Below are 20,815 nucleotides of genomic sequence, written 5' to 3' on the forward strand. Positions count from 1 at the left end.
AATACGGCATATTCGCAGCATATCATGAGACCTTCTATAGCACTGACCAAACACTGTGTAATACAGCAAAAATTCAGACACAAAAAATTTGAACAACTACATTGTGTCTTATGAGATCACACAGTTTAAGGTTAGAACTTGACAACAACAGTACTCTCAGAAATCCTACAAATTAATGTAAACATAAAACTATTGAACCAGCACAGAGTCAAGTAAGTAATGGAGGTGGGTCTTGTATTTATCTGTTGCTTTCATTTAGGTGGGTGGAGTAAACAGAACAGAATGCTGGGGGAAAGAAGCCAAATTTGGGACTCACCCTGACAGACGCAGGTTAAGATCTTTCCTTGTAAGCCACCTCGTGGTAATACACAAAATATTAGAATGGGTTAGATAATTATGTAAGAGATAGCCACTAAGAGGCTGGAACTCATGGGCCATGCAGTGTTTAAAAGAATACACTTTCTGTGTAATTATTTCGAGTAAAGCCATGCATGCGGGATGGTGCCGGGGACGCAGCCCTGCCGCTCTTAATTCAACAGTGGCACCCACCGAGATAATGAACTACACATAAAACCTGAGGGCTTAAAAAGGAGAGAGAGAAAATTTAAGACAGCTTGTTGCTGTTTCTGTGTTGATTGCCACAAAGAAATTATCCTGACTCAGCAGCAGGAAAATACTGGCAGCTTTAAAATTAACGGAATTAACAACACACAGAGGGGACTGTCATATGACCTTAAGCATGAGTGAAAGCATCAAACAGAGAACAGGCACTAAAAATCTGCTAAGTTTTCTGACCATTCAGAGGTGCTTCTCCCTGGCTACTAAAATTATCTACCTACCATCCCAGATAGACTCCAAACACTCATATGAATCTGCATGGTCCTGTGGTCCATCACCTACTCTATGGTGGAGTGGATACAAGAGAATACAGAAATAAAATAACTAAGAAAAGGCAGACCAAGAAAAAAACACAGGTTGCCACAGCAAAGATCGTAACACCAGCCAAGACTTAGCACAGATGTGTAAAAATACCTCCGACAATCTGAAAGACAGCATATTAGCATGAGAATCCAGCAAACATACAACAGGAGAACTATGACGGACCACCTCGTACAGCAAGAAGGAAGCAACACCAGAGCTTTTCCTGCTGCAGTTTATTCAGGACTTTATTCACAATGCGGTCTCTGTGTCTCTTGCTCTCTCTGGGCAAACCTCTCCACGCACTTAAGTAGAACTTGGAAAACAAAACACAGATTGACAGGTGGGCACTACCCTTAGGTCCACGCATATGCAAGCAGCGGACAATCATTGCGCGATAATAGCATAAGTCAGGACTAGCTGATATTAGGAGTTGAGTATCACAGAGAGCACTAGCTTTAGGGATCGTGGAGGGTGGGAGCCAACACCATCAAGTGCAATTCCACGTAGCTCTCTACACATAGCCATCAGGTGTGACTCTACGCAGCTCTCTACTGAGATTTTGAAAACGCTAATCCAAAGGATAAAAAAGAAATGTACATTAAAGGTAATTTTATAAAAGAGATAGGTGCCATCAAACAATGTGAAAAAAAATTTAAAAAAAAATAGATAAGAAGAATATCAAAAACTTAAGAAATGAAAAATCACTCAAAGATACCTTAGAAAAGGAAAACAAGAAAAAGGAATCAAACATGAAATGAAAAGAGTACAAGTCTTGAAAACTGAAATGGAGGAAATCTTCAAAAAAGAAAAGGAATGGCTGCATAAAGACAATATCGGCAAAAAACCAGTGGATACAGAGACAAGTATAAAGAGTAGAATAGAAGAGATAGAAGAATCTCAGACGTTGAAGATAATAGAGGAAATAAACACACTGATGAAAGAAAACAACACACATAACAAAATCTTTACACTAAAAAATCCAAGAAATCTGAGACACCATGAAAAGAGAGAAGAAATACAGCTCAAAAATCAAGAAAATAGATCCATAAAAATAAGTCTTTCGAAACATGAGGAAGGATATTCCTATTAAGGTACAAGCACATACGGAACACCTAATAGACCAGATTTTTAAAAACACCCAAAATATAATAACAAAAACATAAAGCATGCGGAATTAAGAAAGAGTATTAATAGCTGCAAAGGAAAAAGCTCTATTACGCATCACTAATACCTAACACAAATTACCTTAAACTTAAAGCAGGCATAAGAGAATAAGATGGACACTTTATACTCATAGCAGGAATCTTTCATCAGAATGAAATATAAATACAAAATATAAATTTCAGAAAAATAAAAACAATATTACTAGATATCAGAGTATGCATCAAACCACAATAACAATAGGACACCGCAGCACTCCTGTCTCAACAATGGACAGGACAACAAGACAGAAACCAAACAGAGATTTAAGAGAAATAATGGAGATAATGAAACAAATGGACTTAACAGAAATCTATATTACATTCGAAGAATATACCTCCTCAGCATCTCACGATACCTTCTTAAATATTGACGACATACCTGGTAACAAAGTAAACTTAACAAGCCAAAAAAAGTTTTTGGCAGAGACAGGTGGATCTCTGTGAATTCGAGACTGGCCTGGTATACAAGAGCCAGACACAGAACAGGAACAAAAAGCAACAGAGAAACCCTGTCTTGATAACGACAAAGTGGACGGGGGAATACTGAGATGGTTCAGGCTAAGAGCATTGACTGCTCTTCCAAAGGTCCTGACTTCAATTCCCGGGAACCACAAGGTGGCGCACAACCTGCTGTTATTACCATTGGCGCCCTCTTCTGGCCTACAGCCATACACACTGACAGACTTTTGCAAACATAATAAGTAAATGAATAAATAAACTCTAAAAGAATTTCTGCAACAACATGAGCCTTATCAGATCACCGTGGATCAAAGTTAGAATATAACAACAGTTCTAAGCACAAAAAACTGACAAACTTATGGAAACCAAACAGTGGACGAATAAACTAACCATGGGTCAGGGAAGAATTAAAAAAAGGAAAATAAAGTCTTCATGGAATTCAACGAAAATAAAGACACAACATAAACAAAATGAAAGCAGCTCTAAGAGGTAAGTTCATCGTGCTAAGTGCCCACATAACAAAAATGGAGGAAGCTCACAATAAACACTTAACAGCACAGCTAAAAGACCTTGAAAAAAAATGAATCTCAAAAAGGAGAAGGCTGGAAATCATCAAATGAAGGAGTGAAACTAACAAAATGTAAACACAGAAAACAATCCAAAGAAATCAATGAATCAGAGAGCTGGTTGTTCATGGAAAAACAAGGTTGACAAGCGGCTATCCACTTTTAATCCACTGTGATAAAAAGGCACAGAAAGAGAACATGGAAACTAACAAGATAAGAAAATAAATGGGGGAAATAACAGACTCTAAGGATACCCAGAAATAATTTGATATTGCTAGAAAGGCCTATATGGCACGAAGTTGGACAATGAAAAAGAAATGGAACTGTTTGTAGAAAAACAGCATATACCAGTAATCAATAAGACGAGGGGAACAATGAAAATCCCCAATCCTCTAACCCCCTAACCAACTAACAATCTAAACAATTAACCAACGAACCCTAATACCACCACCCTAACCACCTAACCACCTAACCAACTAACCAACTAACCACCTAACCACCTAACCAACTGACCAAGCAACAAAATAATCAACTTTTCCTAACCCCCTAATCCTAACCATATAACCATAACCAAAACACCCTAATCCACTAACCAGCTAACCGAATAACAAACTATCCAACTAACCAACTAACCCTAACACACTAACCATAAACCCCACAACCCTAACCCAAAACCCCTAACCCCCTAAACAACTAACCAACTAACGAACTAACCAAATTACCGTAACTCCCTAACCCTATAACCCTAACCCCTACCCCCGTAACCCACTTACCAACTAACCAACTAACCAACAATCCCTAACGCACTAACCCTAACCCCAACCCCCTAACCCACTAACCAGCTAAACAACTAACCAACTAACCAACTAAAGCTAAACCGATAACCGTAACCACATAACCCTAAACCAAAACCCCTAACCCCCTAACAAACTAAGCAAATAACCATCTAACCAACTAACGCTAACCCACTAACCCTATAATCCTAACACCAACCCCCTAACCCACTAACCAGGTAAACAACTAGCCAACAATCAAACTAACCAAATAACCCTAACCCACTAACCCTAACCCCAAATCCCTAACCCGCTAACTAACCAACTAACCAACAAACATGAACCCCATAACCCTAACCCCATAACCCTAACAGCCAACCAGCTAAAAAGCTAACCATCAGAAACTGACCAAATAATTAACTAACCAATTAACCCTAACCCACCCTAAACCCATCACCATAATCCACAAACCTGCTAACCAACTAAACAAATAACCAACTAACCAACTAACCCTAACCCCCAACCCTGACCCCTAGCCATAACACCAACCCTAGAACACCCTAACCAACAAACTAACCAATTTACCAACTAATCCTAACCCCATCACCCTAATCCCCTAAACAACTAACCAACTAACAATCTAAGCAGTTAACCAACGAAACATAACACCATCACCCTAACCACCTAACCAACTAAACAACTAACCAGCTAACCAAATAACCAACTTACCCTAAACCACTAACACAAACCCTATAACCATAACCCACTAACCAGCTAACCCACTAACCAACTATCCAACTAACCAACTAACCCTAACCCACTAACCCTAACACCATAAGCCTAACCCAAACCACCTAACACACTAACCAACAAACACGAACCCCATAACCCTAACCCCATAAACCCAACAGCTAAACAGCTAATCATCCAACTAAATAACTGACCATATAATGAACTAACCGAATAACCCAAACCCATTCTAACCACATTACCCTAACCACCAAACCTGCTAAACAGTTAATGAACTAACGAAAAAATCAACTAAACTAATAACCAACTAACCACGAACCCTAACACTCAACCCTGACACCTAACCATAACCAACCCTCAACCCCCCCAACCAAGTAACAAACTGAATTAAACAACTAACCCTAACCCCATAACCAACTAACCAGCTAACCAGCTAACCAAATAAACAACTTACCGTAACCCCCTAACCCTAGAACCCTAACCCCAAGGCCCCAACCCACTAACCAGATAACCAACTAACCAACCATACAACTAACCAACTAACACACTAACGCTTAATCCCTAGCCCTCTAACTAACCAAACTAACCACCAACTATCCCTAACCCCCTATCCCTACCCTAACCCCATAACCCTAACCACAACCCCCTTACCCACTAACCAGCTAACCAACTAACCAACAATCCAACTAACCAACTAACCGTTACCCACTAACCCTAACCCCAAAACCCAAAATCACTAACACCACAACCAAATAACCTACTAACCAACAACACCCCATAACACCCCCTGACCAACTCGGAACTAACCAACTAACCAAATTACCATAACCACCTAACCAACTATCCAGCTAACCATGGAACAAACTAACTGAGCAAATAACGAACTACCCAATTAACTACCCAACTAACTAACAAATTAACCAACTAACCAGCTAACCAAATAACCAACTTACCCTAAACACATAACACTAACCCTATAACCTTAACCACAACCCCCTAACCAACTAACCAGCTAACCAACAAACTATCCAACTAACCAACTAACCCTAAGCCCCTAACCCCATAACCAACTAACCAACAAACACTAACCCCATAAACCTAATCCAATAACCATAACAACCTAACCAATTAACCAACTAACCAACTTACCCTAACCCCCTAACCCTACCACTAAAACCCTAAAGACCTAACCCAATAACCAGCTAACCAACTAACCAAATAACCAATTTACCCTAACACCCTATCCTTAACTCTATAAATTTAACCACGACCACCTAAAACAATAACCAGCAAACCAACTAACCAACTATCAAACTAAACTATCCAACTAACCAACTATCCAACTAACCCACTAACCAACTAACCCACTAACCCCAACCCACTAACCATAACCCACTAACCTCAACCGCATAACCCTAACCCGAACCACCTAACAACCTCAACTAAGCAAGTAACAAACTGACAAACTTACCCTAACCCCCTAACCATAACCCTATAACCCTAACTACAACCCCTAACCCAATAACCAGCTAACCAACTAACCAAATAACCAATTTACCCTAAGAGCCTATCCTTAACTCTAACTTTAACCACGACCACCTAAAACAATAACCAGTTAACCAACTAACCAACTATCAAACTAAACTATCCAACTAACCAACTATCCAACTAACCCACTAACCAACTAACCCACTAACCCCAACCCACTAACCATAACCCACTAACCTCAACCGCATAACCCTAACCCGAACCACCTAACAACCTCAACTAAGCAAGTAACAAACTGACAAACTTACCCTAACCCCCTAACCATAACCCTATAACCCTAACTACAACCCCTAACCCACTAACCAGCTAACCAACTAAACAACTATACAACTAACCAACTAACCCTAACCCACTTAACCCCAACCCCATAACCCTAACCCAAACCCCCTAACCCTGTAACCAACTAAGCAACTAACCAACAAGCATGAACACCCCATTACCCTAACCCCATAACCATAACCCACTAACCAACTAACCAACCAAATAAACAACTTACTCTAACCCCCTAAACTTAGTCCTATAAACCTAACACCAACACCCTAACCCAATAACCAGCTAACAAAGTAAACAACTATCCACTAACCAACTAACCATAAACCACTAACCCCAACCCAATAACCTACCCGAAACCACCTAAACCCCTAGCCAAGCAACTAACAAAATAACAAACTTACCCTAACCCCCTATCCCTAACCCTATAACCCTGACCACAACCCTGTAACACACTAACCAGATAACCAACTATCCAACTATCTAACTAACCAACTAACCCTAACCTACTAACCCTAACCAAACAATTAACCAACAAACCCCAACACCATAACCCTAACCCCATAACCCTAACCAACAAACAGCTACCAGCTAAACATCGAACTAACCAAATAACAAACTACTCAATTAACCATAATACACCCTAACCCCCTAACCTGCTAACCAGCTAAACAACTAACAAACTAACCAACTAAACAACCAACCAACCAGAAACCCCAACCCTGACACCTAAACATAAACATAAACATAACATAAACATAAACCCAAACAAACCCCTAACTAACTAACCAAACAACTAACCAACAAACCGGAACCACATAACCCTAACCCCATAACCATAACCTACTAACTAGCTAACCATCCAACTAACTAAGCAAATAACTAAGCAATTAACCCTAAGACACCCTAACTCCATAACACTAACCCCATAACCTGCTAACCAGATAACCAACTAATCAACGACGCAACTACAATAATAAACAACTAACCAACTAACCCTAACCCCAAACCCTGACCCTAACCATAACCCCAAACCTCTAACGCCCTAACCAACTAAAAAACTAACCACTTAACCAACTAACCCTAACCCCCAACGAGCTAACTAACTAACCAACTAACCAACTAGCCAACTAAAACAAACCACATAGCCCTAACAAAACCATAACCCACTAAGCAGCTAACCAACTAACCCTAACCCCCAAACCGTAACCCTATAACCCTAACCACAGCACCATAAACCCCCTAATCAACTAAACAACTAACAAACTAACCATAACCTCCTAACACAAACCCCAAAACCCTATCTACAACCCCGAAACCCCCCTGGCAGTGTCACCAGAATTTATCTCTACTGCTTGTACTTGCTGTTACGTAAGCTACTAGCTTTGAATGGACACCTTGTTCAATGGAGATATAGTAGAGCGGTCCTTGGACTGTACCTAAAGAAAGATGCCTTACCTTCTCTGACGACTGTATGGATGTGGTAGGGAAGCTGCTTGTTTGTTCACGGATGGTGATACCTAGGTAACAACACAGAAACCATATTATTTGTAGCAGTGATTGGCAATTAGCTTAAGCATATGTCTGACTAAGTCCTCATAAATGAACCCATCAAAATTAATGTATACTATAACAAGGCTGTGGACTACATTGTGAATTTCCTGCATCTCTCTCCGGCATAACTACATTGTTTTTCTCTTAATACACCATCTCTCAGTCAGGACTGACTTCTATTTACCGAATGACTATCACACAGCAAAGTTAATATTTGAAAGAGATTGCTCACTAAACAACGGAATTAACACCACACAGAGAGGACTCTGATATGACCTTAAGCATGAGTGAAAGGAGCAAACAGAAATCAGGCACCCAAAAATCTGCAAAGTTTTCGGACCATTCAGAGGTGCTTCTCCCTGCCTAATAAATTTCTCTACCTACCCCATCCCAGATAGAGTACAAGGATTCAGAAGAATCTGCATGGTGCTGTGGACCATCAACTACTCCATGGTGGAGTGGATATAAGAGAATCCAGAGGTAAAATAACTAAGAAAAGGAAGACCAAGAAAAAAACACAAGTACACATGTTGCCACAGCAAAGTAAGTAACACCAGCCAAGACTTAGCACAGATGTACATGCGTGTAAAAATGACTGACAATCTGAAAGACAGCATAATAGCCTGAGAATCCAGCAAACATACAAGAGCAAGAAACACCAGAAGCTTTTCCTGCTGCAGAAAATTCAGGACACAATGCGGTCTCTGTCTCTCTTGCTCTCTCTGTGCAAACCTCTCCACGCATTTAAGTAGAACTTGGAAAACCAAACACAGATTGCCAGGTGGGCACTACCCTTAGGTCCACGCATATGCAAGCAGCGGACAATCATTGCGCGAGAATAGCACAAGTCAGGAATAGCTGATATTAGGAGTTGAGTATCACAGAGAGCACTCACAGAGAGCACTCGCTTTCGTGACCACTGAAGGCGGGAGACAGCACCATCTGTTGCAACTACACATAGGACTATACACATAACCATCAGGTGTGACTGCACGCGGCTCTCTACAGAGATTTTGAAAACGCTAATCCAAAGGATAAAAAAGAAATGTACATTAAAGGTAATTTTATAAAAGAGATAAGGGGCATCAAACAATGTGAAAAAATTTTTAAAAAAATAGATGAGAAGAATCTCAAAAACTTAAGAAATGAAAAATCACTCAAAGATACCTGAGAAAAGTAAAACAAGAAAAAGGAATCAAACCGGAAATGGAAAGAATCTTTAAAAATAAAAGAGGAATTGCTGGATATAGACAATATTGGCAAAAAGACAATGGATCCAGAGACAAGTATAAACAGTAGAAGACATAGAAGAATCTCAGAAATCGAAGATAATAGAGGAAATAAACGAAATGATGAAAGAAAACAGCAAACATAACAAATTCTTAAAGATACAAATCCAAGAAATCTGGGACACCACGAAAAGAACGAAAATAACAATAAAGGTAAAAGGAGAAGAAATACAGCTCAAAGACCAAGAAAATAGATCGATAAAAATAAAAGTCTTTCCAAACATGAGGAAGGATATTCCTGTTAAGGTACAAGCACATACGGAAAACCTAATTGATCAGATTTTAAAAACCAAACTAATCACTAATATCTAACAAGAATTACCTTAAACTTAAAGCAGGCATAAAAAAATAAGATGGACAGTTCATACTCATAGCAGGAATCTTTCATCAGAATGAAATATCAATACCAAATATAAATTTCAGTAAAATAAAAACAAAAATATTACAAGATATCAGAGTATGCCTCAGAACACACTAATAGTAAGACACCACAGCACTCCTCTCTCAACAATGGAAAGAACAACCAGACAGAAACCTAACAGCGAATTTGAAGAATATACCTCCTGAGCATCTCACGGTACCTTCTTAAATATTGACACCATACCTGGCAACAAAGTAAACTTAACAGAACAAAAAGAGTTTTGGGCCGAGCAAGGTGGATCTCTGTGAATTCGAGACTGGCCTGGTATACAAGAGCTAGTCGCCGAACAGGATCCAAGAGCAACACAGAAACCCTGCATAGAAAATGACAGAGGGGAGGGGGGAATACAGAGATGGCTCAGGTTAAGAGCCATTGGCTGCTCTTCCAAAGGTCCTGACTTCAATTCCCAGCAACCACAAGGTGGCGCACGACCAACGGTAATTATCTCTGGTGCCCTGTTCTGGCCCACAGTCATAAACACAGACAGACTTTTGCAAAGCAGCTCTAAGAGGTAAGTTCATCACACTAAGTTCACACATAACAAAAATAGAAGAAGCTCACATTAAACACTTAACAGCACTGCTAAAAGATCTTAAAAAAAAGAAATCTCACACAGGAGTCGAAGGAAGAAAATCATCAACTGAAGGAGTGAAACTAACAAAATTTAAACACAGAAAATACAAAGAAATCAATGAACCAGATCTGGTTATTCGAGGAAAAACAAGATTGACAAGCGGCTATCCAATTTAATAAACAGGCACAGAAAGAGAACATGGAAACTAACTAGATAAGAAATGAAATGGGGGAAATAACAGACTCTAAGGAGACGCAGAAATAATTTAATCTTGCTAGAAAGGCCTATATGACACTAAGTTGGACAATGTAAAAGAAATGGACCTGTTTGTAGATAAATATCATTTACCAATAATCAAAAAGACAAGGGGAACAATGAAATAGACTGAGAAGCAGTGAGGAAATATAAGGAGCCGTAAAAAAATTACAAACCAAGAAAAGGACAGGACTAATTAGTTTTAAAGAATAATTTTACCAGAAATTTCAAGAGCTGATACTTATACTCCTTAAGGTGTTTCACATAATAGAAACAGAAGAGTCATTGCAAAGCTTTCTATGAAGCTACAACATTGCCCTGATATCAAAACCTAAAAAAAAAAAATAAATGGACATAGAGAAAACTAAAAAACCTTCTTGCTTATAAACATAGATGCAAAAACAGTGAAAAACCTAATCAAAGAAAATACAAAGTGAAACTATATCACGATATAAGAGGCTTGATAACAGAGATGCATGGCTGACAGGAAACATGAAAACCTATAAATCAAAGCTATTATACATATATACATACAATACAATACATATAAATACACTGAAAGAAAAAGAAACAATTCAATAATTTCTTTAGTTTCTGGAAAACCATTTGACACAGTTAAACAGTACGTATTGATAAATTGCTGGGAGAGGGTATGTATACAATGATGACATCTAAATATAAAAAAGCTATATAAAGCAAACCAACAGCTGATATAAATTAAATGGAGAGCAACTCAAATCCATTACACTAAAATTAGTAAAAAGACAAATCTGTCGACTCATACTATGTCATAAACATAATGTGTAAAGTTATAACAACAACAAGTAGACGAAATACAGAGATCAAGGGTATTAGAATAGGTAAGGAAAAAGTAAAACTTACTAACTAAAAAAATTGTATGATCTCATACATCAGTATCTGCAGTGATGTGGCTGGACACAAGATGAAATCAATAGAAATCAGAACAAGGAAATAAGAGAAAATTCATATTTCACAGCAGCAAAAGAGAGCATAAAGTATCCTGCAGTTACAGTATTCAAAAATTGAAGGTCTATTTGATAAGACTTTAAGGCTTTGAATGAATAGGATCAACACAGTAAAAATGGGAGTTAAAGCAAAGGCAATAAATAAATTTAATGCATTACCAATTAAAATCTCAACAAAATTCTTTAAGAACCTTGAGAAAACTTTCTTAAACTCAATATAAAAAACCAAAAAGCAAGGATAGCAAAGAAATCATGTAATATTGTGGGCTGGCTATTCGTTGTCACTGTGTCACCCGGTAACCCAAAACAAAAATGCCACAGAGAAAATCAGAGATGTCACTAGGTCGTGAGACTAACTCGCCAACTACCTCATTCTTATCTCCTGTAGCTTAAACTCATTACTCTCAGAACCTTAAACTGTGGGACAGATCAAATATTGCTTCTTCAGAGTCTGTGCTGGAGTGGGGGAGTGTGCTTTCTCCTTTCCAACATGATCCAGTTATCATCACCATGCATCTACTTCCTGTGTGCTTTAAATGCATTTTCCTCCTGCCTAGACAATCAGCGTTTTACTGAAACACATGATTGACAGAATACAGATAATCCCATAGCACAAATTTAATTATTTTGGTTAAACAGAGGAAAATACAGAGTGCATTTTTGGGAAATGTTTGCATAGCAATACTGGCTAATTCCTTATCGTTTACGGGCACTGATAATCCTTTAAGGAAAAAAAACTGTACAGTAATTTCTTTAACATCAGAATGAATCCATAATCTCTCATTTCATGTGAAAAAAGAAGAAAATTCTATTCTCCAAACTAACTATCTATCTTAGGATTTACTTAGCAGCATTTGTCAACAAATATCTTTTCGCAGAGATAGATACTCCACATGAGTAAAAAAAATTCAAAGATCGAAAAATAACAAAGAGGATAAAGATTCTCTGTGTATTTTCCCTCTTTGAGCGGCTTGATTTTAAATTCTAATTCCTTTATTTTCAATTTTAATTTTTGAGAGAGGCTCTCTGTATATCTTTGGGAAGGAATAACACTGTGGACCATGCTGTCCTTGAACTCACAAAGATCCTGGAACCCCCAAGGTTTGGGATAAAAGGCGTATACCACCAAACCAGAAGTAGGCAAGTCCCTGCCTGCCAGACATTGGGATTAAAGGCCTGTGGTACCACATGTACCTTGAAGTCACTGGTGTTAATCTACCTGTGACCCTCGACGTCACAAGGTCAATCTACATCAGACTGCCAAGTGTTGGAATTAAAGGTGTGTCCCACCGCACACAAATATTTTTAAGAACTTTAAGATCTGCTTCTCTATCACAATCACACATGTTTTTATAAAACAGTCACCACTTAGGGATTTTGAGGAACACAGTGAGTCTGGTTGCCATCAAAGAGATCGTAGTACTTTACTCCAAATACACAGGAGATAGACAGAAAGCAAGATTGCAAAATTACCCTGAAAATGGTACATAAAAAAAGCTACAAACTGGAAGACCTGATCATGCTGCCTACTCAAGCAGGCATAGCCGAGCAATGGGCATGGTCTCAGCTAATTTATCCATTAAATGATAAGAAACGAGGCGCAACCGGAATTTGAACCAGTGGCAGGTACAAGAAAGCATAGCGTTATCTCTCCTTTTCTGAATAATTGATTTTCTACAGAGATAGTTCAAGATGTTGCTCTGTAAGCAGGATCAAGCACATTACTTAGCTTTACAACCTCATGTCAGAGTTACATGCTGTGGACATTTTCATGGGCACAACTCTGTGCCATTTAAAACTCAATGCCAGTAAGCAAGGTGAAATATAACAATCACAGACCACGCTCTTTGGGACTGCCTGCCCATTAGCATGCATTTGCCATAATAGAATATCACAGAAAGCAGTCATTGTAAAACAAAACACACAACTGAAAAAATACAGAAAAATCTCAGGCACAACTTCCCTTTTGTTAAGAAAAGGAAAATACCCATAATACAATTTTTGGGATTATGGGCGTATTCCATTATATTTCCTGCTTGATAGGAGCACAGATAATAGGTTTACTCTGTCTTACTGGGTTTTTTGACCCCTCCACCTTGCGTAATTCATATGACCTTTTTCAGCAGAAAATGGAGCTGTTAATTTTCTTGGTCAGTAACGCTCTCCATTGTGAATAAAAATGACTGGGCCAATGTAGGCTTGGGAGCATGGGAGAAGCCACTCAAGGAGTTTCCAGAAGGTATCGGGTTGCCTTGGCTGTCTGTTGTCGACCTGCATTGGTTGGGCCAATGTCAGCAAGAAAAGAGCAAACAAAGCTGGAAGTGACTATGTGGGCCTGTGTAGTTTCAATCCACGTGGGGAGGCAAACGGTAGGGTGATTGAGGAATAGAAGTCAATATGAGGTGTCTAAAGGGATAATACGAAGAACTGAAGGAAGAAAAGCCACAGCGTGATAATTAATATTAAACTGCAAGCTCGATGCACAAGGCACAGGATACAAAGCACAGGCCAAAGCTAAGATAGGGAGGGAGGGGTCTGGCAGACAGCCACCAGGGGAAAGGAGGGATCATAAAACCAAATGTTTTATGAGGGGGGAAATACTGAGATGGCTCAGGTTAAGAGCCATTGACTGCTCTTCCAAAGGTCCTGACTTCAATTACAGGCAACCACAAGGTGGCGCACAACCTACGGTAATTATCTCTGGCGCCCTCTTCTGGCCTACAGTCATACACACTGACAGACTTTTGCAAACATAATCAGTAAATGAAGAAATAAGTACATAAATAAATTAAATCTAAAAGAATTTTTGCCACCCACCACATGAAGCCTTATGAGACCACCATGGATCAAAGTTAGAATATAACAACAGTTCTAATCCCTTGAAAACGACAAACTTATAGAAACCGAACAGTCAACAACTAAACTACCCGTGGATCAGGGAAAAATTAAAAAAAGAAAAAGTCTTCATGGAATTCAACTAAAATAAAGACACAACATAAACAAACTGAAAACAGCTCTAAGAGGTAAGTTCATAGCAATAAATGGCCACATTACAAAAATTGAGGAAGTGTGCTTTCTCCCTTCAAACATGCTCCAGTTATCCTCACCATGCATCTATTTCCTGTGCGGTTTAACCGCATTTTCCTCCTGCCTAGACAATCAGAGTTGTACTGAAACACATGATGGTGGAGCCATGATTGCCGCAAGGGAAGTGAAGTGCCCATGGGGGGGGGCAGCATAGGGAGGAGGCGGAGCTCTGGGTACCAGCTGAAGCAGCCCTTCGAGACACTACCAGGATCAGGGAAACCAGGATGGGGCGAGCGGCGGGGAGGAGGGGTGAAGGGGGCTTCGAGGAGCTAGCCAAGAGGATTCCTGGTACTGGGTGCTCTCAGGGCCAAATGCCTGCTGGCACATGACCTGCCACCACTGCTCAGGCCACCACTCTGGGACCAGCAGCTCACAGGGCCTGCTGTCTACAGAGGCATGCCCACTACCAACATTTTGGGACCTAAAGCATTTCTGCTCCCTACTGCCGCCAGGGATGCTGAATCAGTTTTTAAAAAATTATTTTAAAAAGGGGGGCTGCATAACTTTTAAAGGTACTGGAGAGACCAGTAGTCTCCGAGTTTGGCAAGTTTGGTGATATATCTCAACATGCGACAACATAAGCACTAGAGGCACCACCATTTGCGGCTACAAGCACACTGCACCATGCAGACACAGCCCAGGCAGTGAAGTTATTCAGAGGCCTACAGGAGAATGTTGCAAGGATCACTTAGGACTTCTTGGAAACTACATCACTAAACTTTATGATTGTCCACAGGCTCCCGCCCAGCCAGGGAAGGACACACCACACCAGCCACAAGTCTCAGGAAACCACTCCACCGAGTTTGGGAACAGGGAAGCCCCACCTCACCCACCAAGCACAGCCACTCCTCTACACATGGAGATAGCAGCAAAATGCACCAAGGCAGGCCACTCATCCCCACTTGGTGACTTTGGCCCCTCACTCACCTTAGCCCACCACTCCTCCCATCTATGGAGAGCAAACGCTAATCATGGTGCAGCTGCCGAGCTGATAACTCTCTTACAAGAGGCATTGCTAAACTGAAAGCATGGCTCCCGGAAGAACACTACTAGAGGCTATGATTTAGTAGTGAGGTAAGAGTGACAGAACCAGTTGAGCAGAAAGGGACATAGCACAGCATTCCCAGCACTGTCTGCTAATCTAAAGACAGACCTATCACAGATTGAATGGAGGTTTCAGGCAAATACAACAGAAAGGGTCTTGCTAATGTAAAACTGTATTAGGTTTTAAAAGGAAGCATACAAATTCAGAAAGGAGCTAATCAGACAATGTTGTACAAGAGGAATATTGGGTAAATCAAGAACATTCTAAACAAAGTCTACATTGGAATTGGAAATAATAACCATAGTTTACAACCTTCTGTGAAAAGTCTTGGGTTGAGAATCTGAAACAACCCTCACTATTCATTTTTACCAGCTCTCTCAAGATTATTCCTGATTGCTCTATACATCAGGGCCTTAGAAAAACCTCCCAAAGCATGGGCAGATAATCCAACATCATACAAGAAAAAGTTCCAAACTTAAAGGATAGCCCTCCAAAGATAGAAGAAGCTTACATAACACAAAATTACTTCAATGTGAACCTTAAACAGTTGTTTCAGACCTTCCAGCTACTGTTATTTCTTCCAGAGAGCCCTCATGCTCTAGAGCCCTCGCTGCAAAAAGAGATGATCTACTGCTATGGTTATGCAGCCCATTAGACCTCCTTTTATTTTCAGGTAAACCCAGACACACTGATGCCCAATCACAAAACAATAGAGAATAGCTTCTGCTTCCTGACAAATGGATTGTAGCAAAATATATAGATTCTGCTCTATCGACCTGCCAAATACCATAAAAACCTAAGAAACATCTGTAGCGCAGAAACTCCCTTTGTCCCCTGGAACTAAACATCAATGAATTACACCATTGCAGCTAGCTAGTGGTAGCAGAAAGTTAGAAACATTTTAATCATGTATTGCTAAAAGACAATCAACATCACCGTAGTTCTACTAGCTTTTAAACTATTTGAGACATTTATCAGACAAACTTGAAAGTAGACTGTAATATTCATAACTTATAGAAATCAGATCATTTTAAATTTGTCTTTCCACTGCACACCAAAAGCATGGCTCTGTATGTACACTGGACAGTGATATTACAAGCACAATATCACACCATGCCAGGGCTGCAGAGTCTCCCTCTCCACGGGAAATCCATACACAGGGAAGCTCAAAAGACAAACATGGGTCACATTTATAACTGTTGTTAAAGAAAAATAGGCCATGAATTAGAAGATAATAAGGGGTCATGGTAAAGATTGGGGACAGGAATTAGAATGTGAATATGATAGTTATAATCTCAAAGAAATATTTTGAAAAGTTGAAACAGGATTCATGGCCATGTGCTTCAGAAACCAGAGATTTATATTAGAGCACATCAAAGATTTCTCAAACCTTTCATTTCCAGATATATATTTAAAACCAGTACAATATAAATCATGTTGGGCAAGGCCACATATTACTCAGATCTATTTTGGTGGAACTACTATAATTATAGTAATTTGGTTTCATGAGAAGATTAGTTCTTTGTTCAGATTCTTGATTGTCCTGGCCTGTGGTCAACAAGAAATGGCCACCAGGACATTTATGGAGCATCTAAAATTGGATTACCGAATCCCTAATTAGGTAATTAGTAAATAGCTAAGCATTGTTAATCTCAAATACTATTGAAGTAGGAAAGTTCTCAACCACTAAAAGACTGAGATACTGGAGGTCACTCACTAGATGGTCTATTTTTCCTTCTCACAGACCAGTCAAATCCCTGTCCTAAAGGAGTTTCCGGACTATCTACCCAGGACTGGGCAGCAGAGGCAGGATTGAGTATTTAAAGAAATTTTCAATTAAACAGGATGAGGCAACAATATTATAAGCTCATAGTCTCCCACACCAATATGGCAGAGCCTCCCCTTCACCCAGGGAATACACACTCAACAAAGCTCAGAGGCCAAGGGCAACTACACGGATCACCACACAAAATAACAGAACCTGTCCGGATTATGGTCCATTCCTTTCCAAGCAGCTAATAGCTCAGCGAACCTGCTCTTCCTGGGCTGGGGACAGTGGCCACTACATTTAACATTGCATGGCTTTGTGGTCCTCCTTACAGCTCCCTTCAGCAGAACAAGAGAATCCTGAAAAGAACCTGTGAACTACCTCCTACTGATGCTCCTGACTGCCAAGTACAGTCTTTCATTAGCTAGAACCACCCATTGTGCTTCAAGACAATAGCAGATCAAATGTCTCAGAGAGCAAAAACCCTCCAGGTTTGCCTTTTCACAATATGGTGAGACAATATGGTGAGACAATCTGGTGAGAAAAGACCCTAATTTGTAGTTTAATAAAATCTTCTACTCTGCCAGAGCACTTCCTGTTCCTCCTCCAAGGAAAATAGCCCTATGTGTACACATTCCATTACACAATGTCCAGTGTAGCCAACCCTTTACTTCATAGCTGGGAGGTCCTGCAACCAAACACAGGTCACATTCAAGCAGTAATTGTTAAAAAGAGGCAATGGATTAGAAAACAATAAAGGGTCCATGGGAACAAATGGAAGCAAGAAACAGAGAGTGAAAATAATGTAATTACAATAACAAAAGAATACGGTTAAAAGGTTCGATCAAGCTTCATAGTCATGTGCTCCAGAGACTAGGGATCTGTATTAGAGCACACCAAGTACAACTCACATCATTTCTCTCAGGATATACAGTCATGTTAGGCAGGACCACACCCTTTTACCTAGTTCTTCAAGTTTGCTTGAACTACTGTAACTACAGTAATTTGGTTTAATCATAAGTTTTTATAGAGATTGTTGAATGCAAAGTTTGTAGTGAGTCACTACTCATTGCTAATGTCAAATACTGTCCCAGCAGGAAATCTTTCACACTCTTTCCTGCCTTTCCATTTTTCCATTGTGACTATGTTTGCTTTACAGTTGGTCAGTGAACTACATTATTCCATCGATCCTACTTCACTCGTAAATTGACAATAAAATCTAGAGAAGTTGGAGGGTACTCATTCACTGATCTATTTCTCCTTTCCACAGACCAGTCAAGGTCCATCCTGGTTGGAGTTGCAGGACTATCTTTCCAGAACTGGGTAACAGAGTTAGGATTAGGTGTTCAAAGAAATTGCCAATTACATAGTGCGAAGTAAGCATGAGCTACAGGCGACACTGCTATAAACCAGTTGTTGTCGATCTTCCTAATGTTTTGACCATTTACAACAGTTCCTCATGATGTGTTGAACCCCAACTAAAAAATTATTTTCACTGCTACTTCATAACTATTTTTTTGCTACTGCTATGAATTATAAAATATCTGTGCTTTCTGATGGTCTTAGGCAAGTCCTGTGATAGGATCATTTGATCCCACATAGGAAGCTGTGGCCACAAAAGTTAAGAAACCCTGCTCTAAACTGATATAAATACACAAACAGCACTTAAGAAAAAAATGGAATGAAATTCTTAAACTAGAAATCATTGAAAAATATAGCAATAATGCACCTAAATAAAATGAATGTTAAAAATGAGAGCAATAATTGATGCTTTAAAATGATAAAAGAAATAGTAGAACACTTATCTATCCAAAATTTGAAATGGAGTAGTTCCTTCCCTGAGAGAAATAATGACATTAATAAGAGACTGTATGACTTTGTTCCACTAAACAGCACTGAATCATGCATGTCATTGTGGCTGGTGATAGCAAAAAATTAGAAGCGTTCTAATTATGTATTGCTAAAAGACAATAAACATCACCATAATACTACCAGCTTTGAAACTATTTGAAACATTTATAAGACAAAGTTAAAACTGAAGGGAATATTCAAAAATTATAAAAACCACAACATCAATTTTCAAATCTCTCTTCCAACTGCTCACAAAGAGCATGACTCTGTTTGTACACTGTACTGTTGTATTAAAATCATAATATCCTACCATGCCAGGCCTGCAGTCTTCCCTTCCGCTCCCCACAGGAAGCCAGGACACCATGGACTTGTGCTATATCCCCCACCCTGCACCATCAGCACGTACCTGAAGCCTCTCTGGCCAGGGCCCAGGCCCCAGGTGGAGTCATGGTCGCTGTCTGGGCAGCGTCTGTGGACACTGGGGCGCACTGTGGCCCTCTGTGCCCTCTAAGCATCTTCCTGCAGCCTCTAGCGCAGCATCTCGGGGTCCTGGGGCGTCCTGAGTCCGGTCAGGGGCTTGCGGAGGGGACGGGGGAGACGTGGGGTCAGCGTCTGGGCCGGGCAGAGGGGCCTGGCGGACTCTGGCCAGAGTATGGAGCCTGCCGAGTGTCCTGTGTCCGCCATGGGTGGGCGGGGAGCAAGAGCCGGAGACCGCGGAAGTCTGTCTGGACCTCGGCCGCGCGGCTGGCTCAATCCCTCCCCCCTCCCTCCTCGCTCCCCTGCATGCCCGCCAGCCCTGGTTCCTCCGGGAAGCCGCGCGGCTCGCTCCTCCTCCCTGCACCACCCACGCCCCACTCACAACCACCCACCCACCCACCACACCGCGCACCAGCACAGGAACCCCGGTTCCGGTCACTCCCGGGAACCAGCGGGAAGCGGCCACAGAGCTCCACACCCTCCCCCTCTCCCATGCTCTGAACCGGACCCTCGGATACACCCGCCGCTATCGCGGCTCCACAAGCTGCAGATGCAGGCTATCGCGGCTCCACAAGCGGCAGATGCAGGCGGCAAGGGGAGGGGGGAGAGCGGAAGTTTTTCTTTTTTTCTCCTTTCTCTGCTTCTCCCGCGCAGCTGGAAAGCAGGAAGAAAGGAAGGAAGGAGCCCGGGATTCCAGCCGGGGGATCCTGGGAGACCGAGTCCGTCCCAGGCTGGCAAAATGGCCGCCGCGAGGATTCATGGGAGATGTAGTCCAGGACCGGGAACCAGAGACCCGCGGGTAACCCACGATAGGCCCCAGACCAACCAGGCACACCGAGTCCCCAAGGACCCCGTGTGCTGAGTCACCGCGGCCCCACCCCGGCCCTGGCAACGCCACACCCCCGGCGCCGAACAACGCATCCATGCACGTGGAGAGTAGTGCATCTGCCCACCAGATTTAAAAGACCACATTTACCAGAATCACGCAGAGTTCCATGAAAAGAACACGAATGCGCAGT

The 20,815-nt window shown here is 40.9% G+C and overlaps 1 long non-coding RNA gene across 1 annotated transcript in view; it reads right to left on the reverse strand.

Annotated features, from left to right (window-relative positions):
• The window catches only part of LOC130866226 (uncharacterized), a 45,056-nt gene extending 25,278 nt beyond the window's left edge, over positions 1-19,778 (reverse strand). Inside the window, exons 1-2 of the long non-coding RNA XR_009056333.1 lie at positions 19,726-19,778; positions 7,948-8,009 (exon numbers count right to left, since the gene is read on the reverse strand). This is a non-coding gene — a long non-coding RNA (uncharacterized LOC130866226). The remainder of the gene's footprint in view (positions 1-7,947; positions 8,010-19,725) is intronic.
• Between the last annotated feature and the right edge of the window lie 1,037 nt (positions 19,779-20,815).

This window comes from Chionomys nivalis, chromosome 25, assembly GCF_950005125.1.
Source record: "Chionomys nivalis chromosome 25, mChiNiv1.1, whole genome shotgun sequence".
Lineage (NCBI taxonomy): Eukaryota > Metazoa > Chordata > Mammalia > Rodentia > Cricetidae > Chionomys > Chionomys nivalis.